Source organism: Rhinoraja longicauda, chromosome 8 (genome assembly GCF_053455715.1).
Source record: "Rhinoraja longicauda isolate Sanriku21f chromosome 8, sRhiLon1.1, whole genome shotgun sequence".
NCBI classification, from domain to species: domain Eukaryota; kingdom Metazoa; phylum Chordata; class Chondrichthyes; order Rajiformes; family Arhynchobatidae; genus Rhinoraja; species Rhinoraja longicauda.
In genome coordinates this window covers 24,427,061-24,452,391 of record NC_135960.1, presented here as the reverse complement: position 1 = coordinate 24,452,391, position 25,331 = coordinate 24,427,061, and the positions used below count along the sequence as shown (strand labels likewise).

The 25,331-nt window shown below is 40.3% G+C and overlaps 1 protein-coding gene across 1 annotated transcript in view; it reads right to left on the bottom strand.

The window, feature by feature from the left end:
- nckap5l (NCK-associated protein 5-like) overlaps positions 1-25,331 on the bottom strand; it is a 542,250-nt gene that overhangs the window by 454,483 nt on the left and 62,436 nt on the right. The window lies entirely within an intron of this gene.

Genomic DNA, 25,331 nt, shown 5'->3' with positions numbered 1-25,331 from the left:
CAAGTACAGTCTGAAGAAGGGTCTCAACCCGAAACGTCACCCATTCCTTCTCTCCTGAGATGCTGCCTGACCTGCTGAGTTACTCCAGCATTTTGTGAATAAATACCACTGTTGTGCAGTTGAGCCATAGAAACATAGAAACATAGAAACATAGAAATGTAGGTCCAGTTATCCAAAATTGGCTGATCATCCACAATCAACAAAGAACATATAAATCCATACAACATAGAACAGTACAGCACAGTACATGCAACAAAAGCTTTTCACTGTACCTTGGTACAAGTGACAATAAAGTAACTAACTGTGGAACAGGCCTTTTAGCCCATAATGTCTGTGCCAAATCTAATGCCAAGCCCAACTCTTATTTGTCTGCACATGATACATATTCCTTGCATATCCAGGTGACTCTTGAGTGCTACCATTGTATCTGCCTCCACCACCACACCCGGCAGTGCATTCCAGGCGCCCGCCAATCTTTGTGTAAAAACATTGTCCTGCACATCTCCTTTAAACTTTGCCTCTTTCACCTTAAAGCTATGCCCTCTAGTATTTGATATTTTCACCCTTGGAAAACTGTCTTTCCTATCGATATACTTTTATCAGGTCCCCCTTCAACCTCTGATGTTTGGGCGAAAACAGTCCAAGTCTGTGCAACCTTTCCTTGTAGCAAATAACCATTAATTCCTGCATTGTTTTGGTAAATCTCCTCTGCACCCTTTCCAAAGCCTCCACATCCTGCCTGTTTTAGATGTGCACATAATCCCCCAAGTGCAACCTATAAAACTGCATCATGGTTTCTGACTCTTACACTGTGTCCGACCTTTGAAAGCAAGCATACCATATGCTTTTTTTTTACCACTCTATTTGCTTGTGTTGCCACTCTCAGGTAGCTACGGACGAGGACCACATGATGCCTTGATACACCAATGAAAGGGTTTTGAATGGAATTTTTGTACCAATGGAAATAATTGTTGTATTATGGGGATGGATTGCCATAGCTGGGAAATTCTTTGCTGACTGAGAATGTTTTTATATGTCCTAAGATCTTGAAATCTAGACCACTCTCTGAAGTGGTCTTGTACTTGGACATTACATTTAGGGGGAAAAAAAGATGCCGGAGGAACTCAGCGGGCCAAGCGCTATCTGTGGATGTTTCAGGATAGAACAGTTCTTCAGACTGACCTGAAACATCTTCTACCCATTTCCCTCAACAGGTGCTGCCTGACCTGCTGCTTTCCTCTAGCGATTTAAAAAAAAAATTTGCTCAAAATTCCAGCATCTGTAGTCTCTTGTGTCTCCATACGTCTGGGATAAGATAAGAATGACACATTTAGGCTAGTGAGTTGCACAGCACTGCCCAGGTCAGTGGTAATAAATCTGTCTTGGGCCTGTCCACAAATCCTGGCAACACATTAAAGTCGTAAAATTGTGGTCGGCTCTGAAGTTCAGATTGTTATTTAATTATAGATCTTAAGAGTGGATTTGGAAAATATTTTATAGATCAATGTGAATTAAAGAATCAGCCCAATTGTTTAATATAAATGCATTTGCAGCTCTTACTAAAACTCTTTGCTCCCTAAAAATTGATTTTTGCAGGCATATTTTAACAGAACAGATTTTTTATCATTTACAAGAAAACATTCCAACAAGATGTGTACTAAAAATGTGTCCATTACAAGTTTAGATTTCACTGTTTGATTTTATTTTAATATTTTGTTGCTGAATTCTTTTTCTTATGCATTGTTATCTCTACCTCTTCAGTAACAAGATTCATCATGTTAAGGAAAACAGAGGGCTAATTTTAAAACTGTCCACTGCATAGAAATTTAGCAGATGGTTAAAGTGCACCGTGTGACTTCACAAGACCAATTCCACTGCATTATACTGCGGTAAAGGCAACCATTATTAAAATACAGTATGCAGATGGTAGAACCTGCCTCAAAGCAACAGGGACCCAGGTTCAATCCCAAATCTCAAGTTATTTTTGTGTAGAGTTTGCATGTTCTCCTTATGGCCACATGGGTTCCTTTTGGCTGCTCTGGTTTCCTCCCACATCCCAAAGACCTGCAGGCTTGTAGGCTAATTGATGTCTAAATTGCCCCTAGCGAGTGGATGAGAAAGTGGGATAACGCAGAACTGTTGTGAATGGATGATTGGCATGGACTCGGTAGACAAAAGGGCCTGTGTCAATGCTGCATCTCTAAACTAAACTGAGGAAATAAAAATAGATAGCAATAGATCAAGCTTAGATTAAAAGTGCCAGCTCCTCTGTACAGTTTTGACTGTTGACGTGTCTGAAACAAGGGAGGCTGGGGCCAGAAGGTGAAGTGATTTATTTATTTATAAATTTAAAGAACAAACAACTGGAGGAACTCCATGAGTCAAGCAACATCTGCTGAGGGAAATGGACAGATAACTTTTTCGGCTGGGACCTTTCTTCAAATCCTCTGTGAACCCTCTGGCCATCCTGCTCTTCGACCATGTTCTCAATCAGACTTGTTGCTACAGCCACATAACCTTCCTCAGTACTTGTCCTAGCCAGTATGAAGAATACAATATATCTTTATTGTCTTTGTACAGGGGTACAACGAGATTGGGAATGCGCCTCCCATACGATGCAATAAATTAATTAGCTAATCAGTATTAATTTAAACAACCCAATGAAACAAATTAGAAACAGTTTTAAAACAGAATAAAGTGCAAGTAGATCTGTGCCGGTTCACTGTGCGATGTGACCATCTGGCTCAGCAGGACCGGTTCATGGCAGCTATGGCTCTGAGGATGAAGCTGTTCCTGAGTCTGGAGGTGTGGGTGTAGAAGGCCAGTAATGCCATTTGTTCATTTCCCCCCATAGTTGCTGCCTGAGCTCTGAATTCATCCAGCAGTTATTTCCTTGCTCAAAATGTCAGTGTCTGCAGTCTCGTGCCTTAATCCTTTTGTTTTATTGTCCAGTCCATGTGGGTGTATTCCCTCAGGTACCATAAATAAATGTCAGACTTCTCATTCTTTCACCTAATTGCAAGACTATTCCCTCCCAAATACTTTATTGAATGCTAGATACCACTCATTTGTGTCAGTGGCGATAGAACACCTGGTGCTTCCCATTAGCCAGTTTTGGATTACTGTCCAGATTACATGGTTTTCTTCAATATTACGAGAGATAGTGTAGACTCCATAGTACAATTCAGAGTGATCCTAACTGCCCCAAAAATGCAAAGGCATCAGAAATAGTAAGATCGATGCAGTCTCTTGATCCAACTTCCTCATTCAATACCAGAGCTGATCTGACCTATGGCCTCAACTCCACTTGCCTGCTCAATATCTGTAGCTCTTGATTCTCCTGCACAGTTGTACAAATATCTATCTATTATTAGAATTACTGGCTCAGCATCCATAGTTCTCTGGCATTGTGAGTTTCAAAGATTCTATACCCTCCGAAAGGAAAAGCTCGATTTCACCCCTGTCATTCTGTGGTCACCCCCTTATCGTAGTATTATGCTCTCTACTCATAGAACGTCATCCTCACTCCCATTCTATCCAACCAGGGATGACATCCTCAAAGTCTCAAAATGAGCAGAGATCTACTACGAGCCACTTTGTACAAAGCAGAATAAGGGTCCAGAATAAGCATAATAAATGCACACGTGGATGTCAAAACGCCAAGATTGGAATGAACATGGCACTAAACTGATTGAAATCAAAGGTTAGCCACGGGAACTGGGATGTGAAACTGAAGAGCAGATTGTTCATTTGTAAATGTGTTGGTTAACTTGCCAGTAAAGCAGAAAAACTGGAGATAATGACATTATGACATACGCATTAACACATTGTGACTAAAATGCAATCCAACAGGAACTTTACTTTTGAACTATATCAGAAAGTATTATGCTAGTCTAAAGCATTTATAAATCAATAAAGTGAAGACAATAAAAATTAATGTGTTAAAAGACAATCTCTGAGCAGCGGTGAAGGATACCACAACATTTGTTCATACTGTGATTTTACAAAATGATTTAATAGACCAAATGCATTACTTTTGCATGACAGTTTCCCTAAATAATTAATTGGTAATCCTGAAGGAAAATGCACTACCCTGGGAGCTAGCTTTCTCCATTATTAATTTTCCACATTGAATTCAATTATGTAATTGCCTTATTGCCTTTAACATTAAACTGTTCAGCAAAAACAGCAATGCATAGAATCCAAACAGCACTTCAGAAATACCATAAAGTTTCCAATATCCGTTAACTTTCCTCAGGGGTATAATTTGTACCGAACTTGTATTAAGTTGAAAGTTCTGTGATTCATCAAGTAAATATTCGGAAAAGATTTTGTGATTGCACTCTTGATTATCTGAATAAATCATTGGATTATATTTTTAAATAAATATTTTTAAAAATGCATAAATGCGAAAAGTTCTTTTTGATTTATCCATTTTTTCAGATCCTAAGCCCTGGGTTATTGCCCTGCCCAATTACATAGAAACATAGAAAATAGGTGCAGGAGTAAGCCATTCGGCCCTTCGAGCCTGCACCGCCATTCAATATGATCATGGCTGATCATCCAACTCAGTATCCCGTACCTGCCTTCTCTCCATACCCCCTGATCCCTTTAGCCACAAGGGCCACATCTAACTCCATTTACCATTTCAGAGCCACAGGTTGTTGGAATCTGGTGCAAAAAACAAACTGCCGGAGTAACTCAATGGTAGCATCCGTGGAGGGAAATGGACAGTCCTTGTTTCGAGTCCAGACCAGGATGAAAGAGTAGAGGGAAGAGGGAAGTGGAAGTTGTTGGGCCAGAGCTGGCAAGCAATAGGTGAATCCTAGCGAGTGTGAGTCAGTGTGAGTCAAATCAGCCTTTGGCAGAAGTGCAAAACAGTGAGTGCAAACCTTCAGCAAACCGAGCGAGGAAAGGGTTAATTGGCAGATGAAGTCAGGTGAAGCAAGCATGTGGGGTGGAGGTAATGACAGAAGCTGAAAATGGGTGATGGGGAGGTGGGGGAGGGTGGACTGGAACAAAAGGTGTTTGTTTACAGACCTGGGTGGATCAGAAAGAGAGAGAAAGAGGCAGAAGGGGCATGGCTTACCTGAAATTGGAAAATTCAAAGATTATGTTGTTGGGTTGCAGACTACACAGGCAGAATATGAGGAATCATTTTTCTAGTTTGCATCTGACCTTACCTTGGCAGTGGAGGGGGCTCAGGACAGACAGATCCTTGTGAGAACAGGAATTAAAACAGCTTGCAAACAGGAACTGCAGATGATCATTGTAGATAGAGCACAGATGCTCAGCTAAGCAGTCACATAGTTAGCATTTGTTCTCAAATGGATGAGGTTGAAGGGTGTGCATAGCAATTTCTGTCTCATCCTAGAAGGGCTGAATAGATGCCTGGATCAAGGTGAAGGAGCAGATGTAGGGTCAGCTGTTACTCCTTCAATGGTTATCGGGGGGGGAGAGATGGAGTCCACTCGTCCTTTCTAATCAGATTCCATAATCGATGGCTCTTTGTTATCTCTACTTACTTTCTCCCATCGTTATCTCCACCCTTCTCTCCCCATCTGAGTCGATCTGCCAATTAACCTTCCTCAGCTGGATCCACCTGTTGCTTGCCAGCTCTTGCTGTTCCTTACCCCTCACCTCTTTATACTGGCTATCTCTCTACTCTTTCAGTGAGTTCCCCCAGCAGGTTTTTGTCATTTCAGAGAGTCGACCGCGTTGAAACAACTAGTGTCACACACAGGCAAGATGAGAATGACAGACTTGCTGATCTATTGATCATTCACACTAATGAGTAGTTCTTTTTTTAATTGGAGATTAACTCACTTTAAATGCCATAGCTGCCTTGATGAGATTTAAACTCCAGTCTCTGGTTTCTTAGTCACTGTCTGAATTATTGGACGAAGAAGTTAATCACTGCATTGACATTATATTACATTTCACTGTCAATTCCAAATAGGTCATATTGACATTCAGACACTAGAAATGGTGGTAAAGAAAACCACAGAAATTCTCTGCACATCCTCACACGAGGGATTGTCAGTGTGTCATTGATGTTTGTTGGCAGTATTGCGATTGAGAAGTCAAAGCAAAGCCAGGCTGCCCACAAACTTGAGCACCCATTACAAGATGTCTTGTTACAGATGCCTTTGGGAATAGCACTACACCTTCTCCCTGTTCATGTGGTTATTAAAAGTTATCAAAACCCGCTTCCAGTCCCCTGACCACATTGCTCCCTTAACATTTATGATTAACAACAAATTAACTAACCAGTCATCTCACATATTATTTGCTTTGTTCAAACCATTCACTGTGTTTGCTTACTTGACAGTAGATTTTGCCTTTATTGTTTTCTGAACCAGCTTGTGATAAACTATGACATACTTATTTTAAAAAAATCATAAACTACTTCTCTTGTTTTTCTTCTTAGATGCAAATTTATGGAGACTTTACCTTCCAGAATTATTACCAATTTCATCTGTTCATGAATGAGGTTGTAAGCTCTAAGTGTACATTGCAAAATGGTCAATTAGGGGCCTTGGTATTAAAACTTCATAACAGCTGGCAGGAGATTTAATTGAGTGGGAAGGGTGGGGCGAGTTAGGTTGATGACAAGACAATGTGGAATGGATGTTCAAGCTTGTATGTGTGCTTTTGACTTCTCGGCCACAATGATGCCAAAAACAATCATGCACTGACATTCTGTGGAACAGCACATGTGCCGTTTCTCTGTCTACTTTTCTTTCCCACCGTTTCTAGCTTCTGAATGTCAATATGACCTAACTAGAATCCACAGTCATATGGAAATATAGTGGCAATGCAGTGATTAACTTTCTTGTCTAATAATTCAGAGACAAGGACGAACAAACCAGAGACCTGAGTTTAAATCTCATCAGAAAAGCTGTGGCATTTAAACTGTATTAATTTCCAATAAATAAAGAACGACTCATGATGATCAATAGTTCTGCACAGAGAGGCAAATCTACCATTCTTACCTTATCCATCTGTATTCTGGACCTACAAATGTGGTTGACTCTTTGAAATGATTGAGAAAACAAACTGCTGGAGGAACGCAGTGGGTCAGACAGCAGAATAAGGGGGAGAATGGGGTTGAAGTTTAAACTAAAAAATGCAACCCCAAATTCAAGGTGATGCCTTTTCCTGTGAAAAGTCGCAAGGTGTGTCAGTGTCCTGACTCGGAGAAGCGGGCAGTTCATTCTCATCAGACTTCTGTGATGTAGAACACAATGTGCTGGAGTAACTCAACGGGTCAGGCAGCATCTCTGGAGAACATGAATAGGCGATGTTTCAGGTAGGGACCCTTCTCCAGTCTGAAGGGTCCCAACCTAAAATATTGCCTATCCATGTCCTCCAGAAATGTCCCATTGAGTTACTCCAGCTCTTTGTATTCTATGCAAGGTTCCAGTTCCGTGTGTCCATTCGATGATATAGAAATGGGAGTTCATCTTAATTTCACTGTTGTCTTTGCCTGGACTTGGAAGTGAGATGATTGCTCTGGTCTGTGTTACAATCGGTGATCCCAGCCTCCTCCAATAGTAGTTGAACCTTACCCTGTAATCCCCTCACCACACCTAACCCGTAGTCCACAGTCACAATTGCTGATCCATCAGCAAAAATACACTGAGTGTTTGGTTTGCCTACCCTGCTATAGGTCATTCTGATAAGGTGGCTGGCTGTGAGAAGGATTAAAACAAAATCTAATTTCGTCCTTTGCTAGGTTATCATCTGACCACCCAGTTTACCTCTGACAAACCTTGAGGCTGATATATTTGCATTTATACAAAATATGAGACAGGAACAGTTTCAAAAGGAAACTATAGCATAGACAGTGTGAGTCAAACCAGCCTTTGGCAGAAATGCAAAACAGTGAGTCCAAACCTTCAGCAAACATTAATGGTAAAGGAAAATGGCATTGCACAACACAGGTTACTATCAATTAAATATAACACCAATTTGTGTAGTAGAAGCATTTAAAATACAATATGTATCCAAAGGGTCTTCAGCGACATTCCCCTTACTTACATTTATAGAATGGACGTGCAACAGTATTCTTTTAGATTCAGTCGAGAACCTGCCTCTGCTTTTACGATTAGTGTCGCCATAAGTGATAAACAATTTAATAACTAGAAAGTTGGTTTATATCAGAATCAGACAGAATTGGAGTTTATTTTTGTGTTTTAAGGGACATGAAAGTACAGCAGTGTTTATTTAGATGTGATAATAAAATGTGCACAGATTCCTTACAAAGACATCTGGATTGCCCCAATCCAGACTTTGAAGTAATCAGACACTGCAATAACCACAAATCTGTATGTAATGCTCCACTAAATCTATATGTATGCAGCTGTCAATTAACATGAACACACTAAAGATCTACAGATCACTCAGAGAACTTGTGATTATGAAAACAGCTGAGAATAGATTACTAATACAGTGTTCCTGTAACTTGGACTTCTCTTTAAGGTCCAAATTCAAAAGCAGAAGCTCCTACAGTAATAATCTTTGAATTGTACCTATGAATGCTGACACTCAGATTGGGATTAAACGTGTTGGAAGGAATTGCAGATGCTGGTTTAAACTAAAGATAGACACAAAATGCTGGAGTAACTCAGCGGGACAGGCATCATCTCTGGAGAGAAGGAATGGATGACGTTGCAGGTCAAGACCTTTCTTTAGACTAGTCAGGGGAAAGGGAAACTTTTGTTCATTTGTTCTGCATCTCTCTACATCATCGTCTATATCTCTCATTTCCCTTTCCCCTGACACTAGTCGGAAGAAGGGTCTCGACCCAAAACGTCACCCATTCCTTCTCTCTAGAGATGCTGCCTGTCCCGCTGAGTTACTCCAGCATTTTGTGTCTATATCTATCTATCTATATATATATTACTAAAACTCTCATCTTGTTTGTTTGTCGCTTTGTTAGTTTGTATGTACCCGAAATACAGCCAAAATGGTACACGATAGCGCAACAATTTTAGGCCCACCCTACTCACCATTGGCCTGCGGTTCAAATGGTTGTTATATGTGTAAAGTTTTTGACTTTTTAAACCTTAAAAAAATCCCCTTTCCACTCTCCCTGCCCATCAGTCGCATTGAATGTCACAATGGGAACCCATGGGGTCCGCACGCCCGATTGGTCGCTGTTCCGGGTCCCACGTGGGGGGAGCGCCGCCGCCGCTCTGATTGGTCGCCGGCTCTTCCTGCTCAAAGCACGCTGATTTGATTGTCCGCCGGGGCTTCTTCCAGCTAAAGCAACGGCCGTCGCCATCGAGCCGCCGCTGCCGCTGCCGCTGAATGAGGGGACAGTCACCGTTGAGCCGCCACCACCTCAAGGGGGGTTGGGGGAGGATGGAGTGTGTGAGTGGGTGAGGGGAGGGGGAAGATGGGGGGGGTAAGGAGGGTTGAATGGGGATGCAGTGGATGAGTGGGAGAGGGGGGAGAGGAGGAGGGGTATCAGGGGGGTTGAGGGGGTATGGAGTGGGAAAGGGGGGAAAGGGGGGCAGGGTAGGGGAAGGGGGGTGGGGGGGAGTGGGAGAGTGGGGGAGGGGAGGGTGCTAGACCAATGCAAGAGTGGGTGAGTGGGGGAGGAGGGGGGATAAGGAGGGTTGAGGGGGGATGGAGTGGGTGAATGGGTGGAGTGGGTGCTCGACCAATGCATGAGAGGTTTGGGGGAGTTTTAAGGGTGGTTGAGGGGGGAATGGAGTGGGTGAAAGGGGAGGGGAGGAGTGGGGGATAAGGGGGTTTGAGGGAGCATGGAGTGGGTGAGTGGGTGAGCGGGTGGGGAGGGGTGTAAGGATTTACAAGAGTTTTATAAGTTAGCAAAGGTTGAAGAAGTATATAATTTTGGAGAAAATAGAATGTACAGACAATCTAAAAAGAAATAGAGTCATAGAGTTATACAGCTTGGAAGCAAGCCCGTCCGCATGTGAAAACCATTAATAAGAAATATGTAAAAAATACAGAGAACATAGAGACATTAGAAGTAAAAGAGGGCTATATAGAAACAACCGACGTTAAATGTTTTGCATCTGCCTTCATAACAGGAAATAGAAAGAATGGGATTCAAGTGAAGAGCCTGAGGAATAAGTATTTGGGGAGGAGACTAATGGGGAGACTTTACTGGGGAGACTAATGTTGGCAGATACTTAGTAGCCCTGCCATTGACTAGATTTGGGTCTGGAAGAAGTTCCAAGACTTTACCTGCAGGAGCTAATGATAGATCTGAAAGGGAGAATAAACCTACTACTTTTCTCATTGCTTTTAATTTCCTTTGTTTATATTCTCAGCCTCTATCTGCACCCACCTTGTAATTTTTATTCACTTTCTCTTTCTCTAACTGCTCCACTGACCCATCAAACCTCGACAGCATATCCCCATGGCCACCATGATGTCACCCCATCGTCGCTTTGCCTGATTCATCACTTTCACAACTTCACTGTACTTTAAAGCAAATCAGTTTTCTAATTTCCACAATTCTGATGGAGGGTCTTCAACGTTAAATCTTGACTCTGCCTCTCTTTCCACAGATGCTACCTGACCTACTGAGTATTTCCAGCATTTTCTGATTTTATTTCTCTAGAGGGATGCAAAAACTCATTGAAATTTTGACTTTTAGGAAGGACATGAGGAGAAATTTATTTAGTCAGAGGGTGGTGAACCTGTGGAATTATTTGCCATAGAGGGCTGCGGAGGCCAAGTCAGTGGATATTTTTAAGGCAGAGATAAATAGATTTTTGATTAGTACAGGCGTCAGAGGTTATGGGGAGAAGGCAGGAGAGTGGGGCTAGGAGGGAGAGATAGATCAGCCATGATTTAATGGTGGAGTGGACTTGATGTGGCCAAATGGCCTAATTATATTCCTATCCCTTATGACCTTATGAAATTTACAGAGGTGTCAAAGGATTTGACAAATAAGATGCCAGAGGATGTTCCCTCGGTTCTGAAGACCCAGGGGGCACAGTTTCAAAATAATGGGCAGGTTTTTTAGTTCTGAAATGAGGAGAAATTCCTCATTTAGAGTGTGTGATCTTTTGGAATTATCCACTGTTGAGGATTGTGAATGCTCGGGTCACTTTCACTCAACTAAGAGATTGATAGATTTCAGGACAATAAACAATCTATGGATAAAGGAATAGTTTCGAAAAATGTGCTGAGTTAGAAGATAGAGCCATTATCTTGATGTATGGTACATACTGTATGTTTGAAAGGCCAGGCCTATTCCTGCTATTATTTCTTATATTTTTACATTGGCTAGCTTACAAGGGAAATGGATACAGTAGGGCTGTCAAAGACAAGAGGGGTAAAGTTTATGGTGAAAGATAGGAGGCTGAGAGGAGATCTGAAGGGATTTTTTTAACTTAGAGTAGTTCAAAATGGAAATGCGCTGCCTGAAGAAGTGGAAAATGAACTATTTGCATGGCATTTAAAAAACATTTAAGCAAGCACTTGAAAAGCCTAATGTGGGTAAAGGAGATTAATAAAGATGGGTGCAATGGTTGGCCTGCACATAATAGGCCAGGCTATGGACTCAAAGCTAAGTGGGATCAGCACTGAAAACCTAAGATTGGACATACATGTGCCACTGTGAATCCTCAACTGCAACAAAATTGTACTCAAATGCAATCTATAATCTCATGGGCCAGCATATCCCTCACTTTCCCATTACTATCAAGCCAGGGAAATAAACCTGGTTTCATAGGAGTAGAGAAGAGCACACTAGAGGTAGAAGCTTCCAAACCAGAAAATTAGGTGCTCATCTGATGAAATCACAACGCAGGACTAAATGCCTGCCAAACAGTGGAAGTAGTATACAATCAACAGTCACAAACCTATCAATCATAGCTCTGTGTTCCGACCACATCTAGTAATGAATTATAGTGAACACTTAGTCCGATGATAAGAAGCAGCATGTTCATTAAACTTTCCTCTCTAAATTATGTTGAAGCCCAGTACAAGAAAGGACATGTCAACTATGAAGCATTTGTGACTAGCTTCACCAAGAGATGCCGAGTGAACGATGCATCCATCTCATCCCAAACTTTCCCAAACCTTCACAGAGGCCAGACTCAGTCTGCAGAAGGGTCCTGACCCAAAACATCATCCGATGATTTCCCCGCACAGATGATGCCTGTCCTGTCCAGCAGTTTGTCTTTGCTAAGCATCTGCAATCTCGTATGTCTCAGTCTCAAGCTCCTTCAATTCATTCTCCACGATATCAAAAATAATCCAACAATATCCCACCCTTCGTACAGATGGTTTGTGTTACCGAAAAGGCCACACTTCTGGCTAAGCTATTCAAATACAGCTACAACACTGGCACTGATTCACAAAGATGTAAAACTGTTTAGCTTTATCCTATCTACAATAGGAAGGTGCAAGGCCATATGTGCTCCAAGACTGCAGGTAGGAACCTTTGGACCACTTTGCTGAATTCTGTGTATCTTTGCTGAATTCTGTGTATCACTGCTGTTATAAGGAAAATGATACCGTGAAACTTTGCGTACTGTCTTATCTAACTGTGGACAAGTCCAAGGATAGTCATAACAGAATTAACTCTAAAACAGTTCGGCAGATAGTTAGAACTTTTCTGCTGATACCAACAACATGATCAAGGATAGGTTTGTACTTTACAACTTCATTTACAGTGGGATGTTGAATTAGTCACCCTCCTGAAGCCCACACACTATGTTTATGATCAACGGACTTAATGGTCTGATTCTCATGCATGACACCTCATGCTTTGCATAGTTACTTGCAATGGGGAATGATAGTAAAGCTGTTTTGACCTTAATTGTGTCTTCATGCCTCATTTATTTATTCCATCCAGACAGATTATCAATGTTACACAGGACAAATCTAATTTGCAAAAGTCTACTCACAAGGAGGATCTGGGAGGCTGCGTGGCCAGAAGGATGGGTGCTGTTTAGACAAGAACATTGGGGAATACTGGATCTCCTGGAGTGGTTTTCTCTCGAACAGAGAAATCTGAGGGTAACTGAGGGAAAAGTTAATTCATGTGGCTAATGGCATGTTGGCCTTCATAACGAGAGGATTTGAGTATAGGAGTAAAGAGGTCCTTCTGCAGTTGTATAGGGCCCTGGTGAGACCACATCTGGAGTATTGTGTGCAGTTTTGGTCTCCCAATTTGAGGAAGGGCATCCTTGCTATTGAGGCAGTGCAGCATATGTTCACGAGGTTAATACCCGAGATGGCGGGACTGTCATATGAGGAAAGATTGGAAAGACTGGGCTTGTATTCACTGGCGTTTAGAAGGATGAGAGGGGATCTTAGAGAGACATATAAAATTATGAAAGGACTGGACAAGCTAGATGCAGGAAAAATGTTCCCAATGGTGGTGGTGGTGGTGGGGGGGGGGGGGGGGGGGGGGGCAGAACCAGGGACCACAGTCTAAGAATGAAGGGGAGGCCATTTAAAACTGAGGTGAGAAAAAATGTTTTCACCCAGAGAGTTGTGAATTTGTGGAATTCTCTACCACAGAAGGCAGTGGAGGCCAATTCACTGCAAAATATAAATCAAAATGGCATAGAATGTTCTTCAACTGTCCAAAGGATTGTAGTTCCAACAGAACTCAAGAAGCTTGACAGGGACGTCAGCTCCACGATGTTAAGTCCTGCAGGCTCCCGTGGTTGGAACTCCCATAGTCGATCCCCAACAAGTGGACACCAGCTCCTCGATGTTAGGCCGCAGTGCGGACGGAGATACGATACGGAAGAAAAATCGCATCTCCGTCGAGGTAAGAGATTTAAAAAAATTCCCCCAACCCCCCACCCCCACATAAAACAAAGCAAAAGAACACTAAAACAAACATTTAACACATACTAAAAAACAACAAAGAACCAAAAGGATGGAACAGACTATTGGCCCGGCAGCCATTGCAGCGCCACCTGGTGGATCATCTTAATTTTAAACATAATCTTTCATTGCATTGAAGCTTGAATGCCAGTCCCAGATATGGATTCAAATTATTGAGAGGCATTGAAAAAAGTCAACAAAGTTGAGGTATAGCCTGCCTCAACATGAGGTCTGGATCTTGTTTTTGTCCCTTTGTTTGCAGACAGGTCAGTGTGTGAAATTCACATCCAGTGCAGCTGAAAACTAAAAGGGGCTTTTGTTAGCCGCTTTTCCCATCCCCCACCTCATTATAAGTTTGGACCCATTACAAGCAGTCAAGCAAATCGTGACTTGTGCTCTCCATGATACTCCCACTCAGTCCTCACATGCTGTTCCTTTATGTAATTTGCTAATGTTTTCTTTCCCACCCTGATAGGAACTATTTTCCCATTGTAGTACATGAAGAGCTTCCTTTGTCCTTTTTTCAGTCGTTTACAATTTTAACATTGTTTTATGTTTTGTTATTTTCTGTATATTTTTTTTAAATGTTTATACCAAATGCTGTTAAATGCCAAATAGCTGGGACATCAACTGTCCCACCTTGCTGTTGCTCTCTGGGTCAGTGGGGGATTTGCCTTGAAGTGTCTGTAGACAGATCCTGTTCAAGAGATAGAACCAATCTTTGCACAATGAGCCAACAACCTTCTTCAGACTGCTGTCGTCTAAACAGTTTTTTCTACAAGAGTGAACTATGATATTCTTGTAATATATAAAAATAGAATGACACAACTTATTGTGCCTGGTGTAATTTCATTAAAAGTTAGTCCTTAATGTTGGGTAAAGCTAACTTGGCCATGCAATGCGGAAGAAAATAAAGATAATGCATTAATGACAGTACATAGGTTAACTTCCAATCTTCAGTTCTGATGTACAACTATCTATTTATAATGGTGAAGCCCAGATTCTGAACCAATTGATCCCCAGCACAAGAAATTGTGTTGTTCTGTTTTAACATGATAAAAAAGACTTAGCTCAAAAGCAGAAAATTAATGTAGAAATTACAGTATCAGGCTACTTGGCCCATTGTTTATAGACTAATACTAATTCTTGGAATGATGCTGTCTGCAGATCTTTCACTTACCTCGAGATTGCCCATGCAGTCCTAGTTAAAAGTTTTCCACTGTTTGTCTGGCACTCAGCTTTAGACTTTAGACTTTTGAGATTCAGCGTGGAAGCAGACCCTTCAGCACAGAGTCCGTGCTGACCAGAGATAACCCCGTACACTAGGGCTATCCTACACACCAGGGACAATTTACAATTAACAGAAGCCAATTAACCTACAAACCTGTATGTCTTTGGAGAGTGATAGGAAACTGGAGCACCTGGAGAAAACCCGCATGGTCACAGGAAGAACGTACAAACTCTGTACAGGCAGCACCTGTAGGCAGGATTGAACCCGGATCTCTGGCATTGTAAGGCAGCAGTTTTACTGCTGCACCACTGTACTGCCCTGGAGCTTATTGCTCAAACATTTCAAAACACCCAGGAGGTATTAAAATAATAATAATAATATGGAAAAGGTAAATTAAAAAACTAAAATACTGATCAAACATATTTGAACTAACTTAATGACATCAAATTTAAAAGTTGTTCTCTCAGCAACCATTATTTCTCATTGATTTGAATGGGGTTGGTGTAGTTGTAATCTGGCATAGACCCAGTGGGCAAAATCACAACATGAACACTGGGAAATTTGTGTAAGTCTACGTTGTCCCATTGGATTCCATGGAAAATCCTCTGGCGGAGTGAGAAGTGCTGGACTTTGGGACTTCCATGAAAAACACAGGTAAGCCCAGCAGAAATATTTTGGCCACTGACGTGGAATAAAATAGCCCATTGCGTATGAACTGAACAAATGGGTAAATAAGGTCCCTTAAATCACTTCTTGTTCTGCCCACAGGAGAAAGCACTGAGGTTCGTTTACTGATTACTCAAAAAAAGCACATTGTGTATCGTTAAGGAAAGCTTAAAGTGCACAGCTAAAGTATTCTTTGCTTGAATTGATTAATTCGTTAATTACAAAATAATCCTGTACAATTCAAGAGAGGCATTCTGTTCTCTTTAAAACCAGAGGTAGATTCATAAAATCTGAACTTTGGCTCTTCAAAAGCATTACTTAATGTCCTGTAAATTCCAAGATGTGAGTCACCTGAGTTCCCCATCCTTTCATCTGTGCAGCCCACAGTTAGGGGCACAAATTTTGATCACTTCAATTTGGTTGGAGATCTCCTGTGTGTGAAGTGCAGGTCTTGCCATTGGAATGCTAAGATGGTTGGTTCAGCTCTGCATCTGGGTTTCCTGGTTGTCAAAATTATTAAATGTCTGACAGTTCCAGACTTCCAGACATGTCTATTTCACAAATGTTCAAAAAATATTCAAATCAACTGAAAAATGCAAGGTTAAGTAAAAAAAATACTACTTTTACTAAAAATAAAAATAAATTAATAACACCTTTATTAACAATGTGTATTACACTATCATCCAAATTTTTAATGAAAATAACAAGCAATTGTGGCCACAACAACACTGACCTCTAATCAGAAAAACAACCATCCACGACAATCCTTTCACTCCTTTCTCAAAGGCAATTTTTGAATTCAAATGGCCAGTTCTTCTTGGATTCCATGAGCTTGTCCTCCTGGACTAGCCTATCATATGGAACCTCGTCAAAGGCCTTGCTAAATCCATTTAGACAATCTCCACTGTCCTGACCTCATCAATCCTCTAGATGGACCTCTTCAAAATGTATTCAACAGAGAGTTGGATATAGCTCTTAGGGCTAACAGAATCAAGGACTATGGGGAGAAAAGCAAGAACGGGGTGCTGATTTTGGATGATCGGCAAAGATCATATTGAACAGCGGTATTTATTTCACAAAATACTGGAGTAACTCAGCAGGTCAGGCAGCATCTCAGGAGAGAAGGAATGGGTGACGCTTTGGGTCGAGACCCTTCTTCAGACAAGAAGGGTCTCGACCCGAAACGTCACCCATTCCTTCTCTCCCGAGATGCTGCCTGACCTGCTGAGTTACTCCAGCATTTTGTGAATAATGCTGCCTGGCCTGCTGAGTTACTCCAGCATTTTGTGAAATAAATACCTTTGATTTGTACCAGCATCTGCAGTTATTTTATTACACCACATATTGAACAGCAGTGCTCACTTGAAGGGCTGAATGGCCTACACCTGCACCTATTTTCTATGTTTCTATGTTAAATACTCTATTAACTTTGAGCCATTATTTCCCATGCACAAAGCCATGCTGACAATCTCTAATCAGTCCATACATATCCAAATGCTGGCAAATCCTGTCCCAAAGGATCCCTTCCAATAACTTTCCCACCAATGTTTGTAGTTATTTGTAAAATAACTTAAACTGTGAAATAATATGTATAAAATAATTATCACCCATAGCTTTTGACAAGCCATGCATTGTTTAAATGGTTTAGAACATATACCTCCTTAAAAGATCTGTAACAAAATAATCAAAGAATGCGATTTTTTGTGTGTGTCCTTCAAGCTGTTTTAAATTTTCCACATATAAAGTTGTTCAGGAATTAGCTGTCCACTGGTGGAAAATGGATTAGCAATTCAGGAACTTCATATGTCCCAGTGGAAATGGTAGGTATAATTAGCATTCCTGGCCAGATTGAAGCATCCTAAATGGCAAAGCAAACTCTTAATTATAATAAAAGGTATGGGATTAGACCAGAGAAAAAGAGTCGAAGACTGAAGAGAGATGAAATCTGGTTATTCCCCAAAATGACTGTGTCAGTTTCAGTTTATTTTTTTGTCATATACATCAGGATGGAATGAAATTCTCTGTTCACATGAAGCTCACAAAGCAAACCATATTCACACGAGAGACCATTTACAATCTTTACCAAAGCCAATTAACCTACAAACCTGTATGTCTTTGGAAGTGGGAGGAAACTGGAGCATCTCGGGAAAACCCATGCGGTCACAAGGAGAACGTACAAACTCCGTACACTCAGCACCCATAGTCAGGATCGAACCCGTATCTCTGTGCAGTAAGGCAGCAACTCAACCGCTGCTCCGCTGTGCTGCCCCTATGTTTGAGTCAAACATAGAACAGTACAGCTCAAGAACAGGCCCATCAGCCCACAACTTCCGTGTCAAGCATGATGGCCATTTAAACTGATCTCCTCTGCCTGCAGGTGATCCATATCCCTCCATTTGCTACATATCTATGTGCCTATCTAATAGATTTGAATGCCACTATCGTATCTGCCTCCATTACCACCCATACACGATGGTATTACGCAGCCAACAACAGCTAGAATTATTCTGAACATGTATTCGTTCTAAAGGGCTTAAACAATTTATATCACAGAAAATGCATTTCACACTGCTACAGAAGGAGATGTTAGGACAGGTGACAACGGATGTGGTCAAGCAACTAAAAATTTTAAGGAGCAGCTGAGTAAGCCGAGGAAGGAAGTGTCGTGGAAAAGATTAAGGGAATATTTTCAAAGCTTGGAGCCACTGTTAGATAAACTAATAGCAGACTTATGAAAATCAGAAATGTTGGAGAGGAACTTTGAGATCTCAGAGGTTTGAAGGATTTCAGAAGGCTCCAGTGCAGAGAAGAGTAAGATGAAGGAGGGATTTGAGACCAACCATGACAATATTAAAATCCAAGCTTTTCTGAACAAAGGCATCTATGAAGATCAGCAACAATGATGTCCAAATGGAATGATGTAAATTAGGCTTTGCTCGCACCCCTGTTAAATGAGAGAATCTTTTACTAAAACTGTTCAAAGTTCTCTCCCTGATACATTCCTTCGTACTATTTCAACTTTGACACCAGGAAGAGATGGCTGCCATGACCTTATGGGATTCTGAGTAACATGATATATTGAGGAGCTATCGTTTTTGTACAGAATGTGGATTAACCTGGAAAACATCAATGTAACTGATGAGCAGTTCAAATGAAACAGCAGCCATGGCTGACTGGATAAAGATGAGGGAATAATTTACTGCCCTGTGGTATAGTGCATTCACAGGCACAATGTTTAGTTCTACATGAATACTTGCATCCCGTGGGGCAGTTTGAAGTGCTGATTTGGAACCTTTGATTGCAGTCTTTTGCTTTCACATGGACCCCTATTCTGTCAGTCGCCAAACGAGGAAAAAATTATTTATTTTTCATAATTCTAACCAGCTTGTTTAGCCTCATACAACAAAGTCAGTTTTCAGATAACATGAGTACTGAAATGTTCACTCAACATATGCATTGGTGTCTCATCAACAATATCACTATTTGGTCTTTGCTAACAAGGTTATTGTGCAGGCATAATAATAATAAAGAAATGTTAATTTCCACAACAGAGGAAGGGTGCAAAAGTACTGAAGGGGCAATGCCTCCTCTGGAGAACTAAGGAAGCATTTAATTTATTTAAAGTTTAAATAATGCTCCTTTGCTCAACACATCGTTAACATCATATCTCTTCTGCTAATCTAAGTAAATGAAAGGTCAGCTGTTACAAAATATAAAGTGCAAAGTACAACATTTGCCTTTTAACTGGTAACACATGTGGGAGAAAATTAGTCATCTCAGAGTCATGGTTTTAAATGTTTAACTTTCTAGATAGATTTTGGTCACGGGTCAAAATCATTCTCTCCAGTTTAGTACACACAGTGGGTAGCAAAATATTGAATACATATATATTCTGTATTAGTTACTTAAAGTAAAACAACAAGGAAAACTAAACACATCTTTCTCAATACAGAATTGCAACTCTTCATGGTAATTTTTTTTCATATTTAAAGTTTTTATATTTTTGCAAATGCAATTTTGAATTAAGCAATATTTATCCATGAATTTTCTTTGAGTAAATATGATTTACATAGACCGAAATGAATTAAAATCTAAGTGCAAGCCACTATGGTAAAACCACAAACTTGATATGCTGGAAAAATAATAGGAGTTTGATCAGGCTGCAAATTCTTCAACGAAGAAACTAAAATTATTGGAACATATCTTCCCTGTGATCAAAATGACTTAAAAATGAGTTGCAAAAACTGTATAAACCTACATACTTGATACCAGAATATATGAACAACCCAACGGAGTTCAATGTTGACAGCCTCTTTCAGATCAGAAGGAGCAGAAGTTACAGGTTTATAAGAGCTTACCTTAAATTCTTCAATTCACTCTGCTGGTTAATTTGCTCAAGAGAAAAAGATTTCTGTGAGAATCAACCATTTCACAGATATTGGAAATAAAGTAGCAAATCTCACCTGACTCAAAGCCAAAAGATTACTTCTGGATAGTTTTGGATCCCTTATGTGCGCTGCGTTTCTCCCGAATGTAGTCTGAGATTGTACATTAACTGGTATTCTTTCATTCTACTATTAACTATTCATAACTTTCACATTCTTCAGCCAGTCACATTGCAAATAATTAAGCATGGTTCAGTGGTCCATATCCAGTCCCTTAACTAAAGTACATCAATGGCATTACTCTGACATAATAAAATTAAAGGAGGTATTCAATGAAATGTCATTAGGACGTTTCTAAATAAATTATATTTACAAATTACTTAGTAGTGTCAATGATACTCAGTGCTGTCTTGCAATTACTTATTGCTTCCACCAAGTAGAATAAAATAAAGTGAAAAGCTCCATTATGTTCAATGATTTCCTTGTAGCTAAGAGAACAAATTAAGTTGTACATTTCCAAAACTCATGGTTTCACAAAACATAACCTTCTTGCCATCCCCAGTAACACTCAACAAGTCAACAGTCATTAGAGCCATACAGCGTAGAAACCTTCAGCCCAACTTGCCCACACGGCAATTAATTTTGCCTGTAAATACCACTCTTCCACTTAACTCCGCTAAATAAATCCTCATGAATCCAAAACACATTTAACGTGTTGTCCAGTGCCTAAACTATTGCCTACAAATAGTAATGAAACTGCAGTACCTGGCTTTGTTGCCAGTTTCAATGCTAAAATCCAATGTCCTTAACAAGGTTTTAAAACATTTGTTACAATCACCCAACAAAAACAAAAATAATTGACAATACATATTAATTGAAATTATGAACCTTGATTTATTAACTTGAAAATGTATCTGCAATCAGCTGTGAGTCAAAAAATGCCCTGACCCGAAATGTTACCTATCCATGTTCGCCAGAGATGCTGCCTGACCTGCTGAGTTACTCCAACACATATTTTACTGGAGTAACTTACTTTTTTTTTTTAAACTATGTCCTTTTTTTGTATTCCTGTATTATTGTCCCCTTCCAAACATCTCTAAAAAATACCTAATTTACAGCAGATGACTGTAACATTTAAAGTCATCCTTTTTCTATTTTTTCTAATTCTTTGTGCAGAGTACACAGTAACCATCAATCTCTTTTTGCAGACAAAATGCCTATTTCTTTAAAGTCCATTTCATTTGTTTAATAATCTGAATGAGGTAGAATGAATAACCTTTCAAACTTTTATTACAATAATAAACACGGACCCAGCGTGGGGGGACCGCCATGAGAGGGGGGGAGGACAAAGGAGGACCCGGTGAGGGGGGACTGCCATGAGCAGGGGATGGGGGGGAAAAAGGAGGACACAGCATGGGGGGAACACTCTGAGGGAGGGGGAGGGGGAAGAACAAAGGAGGACCCAGTGTGGGGGAACTGCCATGAGCGGGGGGTGGGGGAAAAAAGGAGGGCAGAGCATGGGGGGAACGCCCTGAGGGAGGGGGAGAGGAGAAGAACAAAGGAGGACCCGGCGTGGGTGGACCGCCGTGAGTTATGGGGAAGGGGGGGGGAGAACAAATTAGGACCCTAGGATACTTTGTAACTTTGTCGGTGTCCTTTAGGTGGTAACTCTTTGCATACCTTGGGTATGCAAACCAAAGAATTTCACTGTAACTTGTCACATGTGACAATAAAGTATTCATTCATTCAAATGGTATTGCCGCTTTGTTACTGTAATATTGTTGTATGTATAACAGAAATTCATCAGCCATCCATAAATTGAGTTTCTGCCAAACTGCAACGGAGTAACAATAAGGCTGAGAATATTCATATTTCTCTTCTAAACTGTCCAACACGTTGAAATGATAAATGATTTGGGTTCTGAAAAGTTTTGTTTTATTTATTATGGAAACAATGTGGGAAAACTGTCATTTACATGACCTTTACTGGAGGAGAGGTTTACTGAAGCATGAAGCAAATTATGACAATCTAGAAAGATAGTTTGGCTTGTATTATATTGAAGTCTTACAGTCAACGAGTCAGACAAGAAGCTATCAGTGCAAATTCCAAAACCTAGGTCAACGAGATACATTTTTCAGAAGCACCTTAAAACAGCAGAGAAATCAAGCTTAAAAAAACATTGCAGAACAAGAGATTTTAGTTTAGTTTAATTTAATTTAGTTTAGAGATACAGCATGGAAACAGGCCCTTTGGCCAACTGTCCACTCCAACCAGCACTATCCTACACACTGGGAACTATTTACAATTTGCAGAAGCCAATTAATCTTTAAACCTGCACGTCTTTGGAATGTGGGAGGAAACCAGAGCTCCCACAGAAACCCCACAGGGTAACTGCGAGAACGTACAAATTCGGTACAGACAGCACCCATAGTCAGGATCGAACCCGTGTCTATGGTGCTGTAAGGCAACAACTCTTTTATTGCACCACTCTGCCATCCCAAGAGATGTTGCAGCAGTTAAAGAGCGATAAATAACTTCAGAAAGGACTATGAGAGCATCCTGAGAAATATAATAGTGTCAACAAGGCACCAAAAATTTGAAGTAAATTTATATTTATCATTGGTTCACCTGATTTAACTCAGTTGAATTTTATTATTTAAATTACATGCTTCTCCAGATTTTACTCAACAGCAGTTAAATATCTCTTCTAAATTGATTTAGTATTGTCAGCTTTGGACAATTCAAATAGACTATCAATAATGTTTCACTGTTGGAATCTATTCCCCCTGCTTACAGAAGAGGAAAGGCAGAATGAAGTATACTCCAGTATATATTTGCATAATGTATGTGGCGTTATCCAGTCTAGTTCAAAGTACATCAAAGGAATTTGCATTTCAAAAACTGCATCAATTAAGATATATTGGAAATGGTCTTTTTTATTTCCCTGTATGGGAATAACCAGTGGGGCAGGTCGGTATGATATTTTGGAATCTGCCCCATTATCATTTATTTTAATTTTAACGTGTATTTTGTACAGATTGAAAAATGTAGTCCAGTTTGAATCTTATGTTTGAAATTGAAATGTTGGAAATATTGTCTAGTCATAGGAAGGAACCACCCAATTTACCTTCAGAAACACATCTACTAAATGTAGTGTGAAGTAACAAACAATTGTTCATTCAGACTAGCAAATAAAGATCATCTCAACATTTCTAAAAAAAAATCAAGGATTATATGGCCATGGTCTTTCAATCGAACAGATGGCAATGTTTATTATTTTAATGCAGGTTGAGTTCAGATACGTTGTAATTGAATAGCAAGACATGTAAGAGGAAGAGATTTGATGTACAACATTTTTTTTTTGCCATCAGGATACTACCCAAATTGAAACTTTGGTTTAATCTTATGAAGGAAGGGAAAGTATGTCTGACAATCCAGTCAGTGATATATTTAGCAACCAGTGGAGATTAAAGACAATTTAAGGAGCTTATTTAAAATGTTTCGAATCATGTTGGACTTACAATTATTTCTTTGAATTTCCTTTAAAGCAAAACTGCTATATTCCGACAAAGATAGGGAATTTGTCAATTTCTTGAGGAATCAAGGCTTGACGAAGTACATTTGGGCTATCTTCCACATATTTGACTCGACTTACGTAAACCTTTTCAGGTTATCATCCTGCCCTTCTGACTCCTCCTATCCTTTTGCAAAATTTGGGATTCGATTTGGGAACTGAAATAGAAATCCAACTCTTAAAACACAAGTGCAGCATTGGCTACCCATTGTGGCTGCTATTCAACATATAAATGTAATGCTTTCCTCTGTAGAATCATGAAATCAATGTATTGTACATGGAGGCCATTTGGCGCATAGAGTCCAGATCAGATTCGAGAAGAGCAATCCATTCTCTCGTTCTTTCCCCATAACTCTGCGTTCCTGATTGGCTCTGATTTAAATTTGGAACAGTAATAGCACAGTAAGATCATGGAGGAAGTCATAATATGACAAATATTTGAATCACACAATTCACCCATATAGTTGATATTGACGGGACCAGATCTTGTTTTGCATTAGCTAGTTGTTCATTCTTCCTGCTCTTCGACCACATTTTCATCCAAACTCGATATCTCTCTACATCATTGTCTATATCTCTCATTTCCCTTTCCTGTGACTTTCAGTCTGAAGAAGTGCCTCGACACACACCTTCTCTCCAGAGATGCTGCCTGTCCCGTTGAGTTACTCAAGGTTTTTGTGTCTACCTTTGGTTTAAACCAGCATCTGCAGTTCCTTCCTACACATTACATCTGCAGGGAACTATTGGTTAATTGCCACTTACCTCTTAGTGTGCATAGAACTCTGCCTCTTGGACAGAAATTCATGTGGAGATAAGCTGAAAGTCAGATGGCAGCACATATGACCTCCATCTCTATCTTTATGAGAGAGGGGAGGGGAGGAGGGGAGGGGTTGAGAGGGAGGGGGAGGGAGAGTGGTGAGGTGGGGGCTCTTCAAATCAACTTAATATAATGATTAACTCCAGTACTACCTGACCCAATAATTAATATCTGTAAAAAGAGGTTGAAATGGATGGATCCAGACCTTTTTATCCTAAACAATCAATGTAGAATCAAGCAAAAGCGGAATAGATGTAACTTTAAACGATTTAACACAAACATCCATGACAACTATAGTGGCCAGCTTCTCGTCTATCAAATTAGCTCACAAGCTGCCGCTTACACAGATCAGGTGAAACGATAAGTTAATGACGCAAACGATAACAATTACAGAGACCTTCTCGACGTTTGAATTAATTAGACGTTTTTATTTGAAGTCACTATATAATATATTGGCAAATCTCTTGTCATTGACTGGTTATTGATTCGCTTGGTAAAATTCCATATCCTACCTTGATCTATGCAATTAATACGAACTGCCAGATCTATCTTCATAGAAACATAGAAACATAGAAAATAGGTGCAGGAGTAGGCCATTCGGCCCTTCAAGCCTGCACCGCCATTCAATATGATCATGGCTGATCATTCAGCTCAGTAGCCTGTACCTGCCTTCTCTCCATACCCCCTGATCCCTTTAGCAAAAAGGGCCACATCTACCTCCCTCTTAAATATAGCCAATGAACTGGCCTCAACTACCTTCTGTGGCAGAGAATTCCACAGACTCACCACTCTCTGTGTGAAGAAATGTTTTCTCATCTCGGTCCT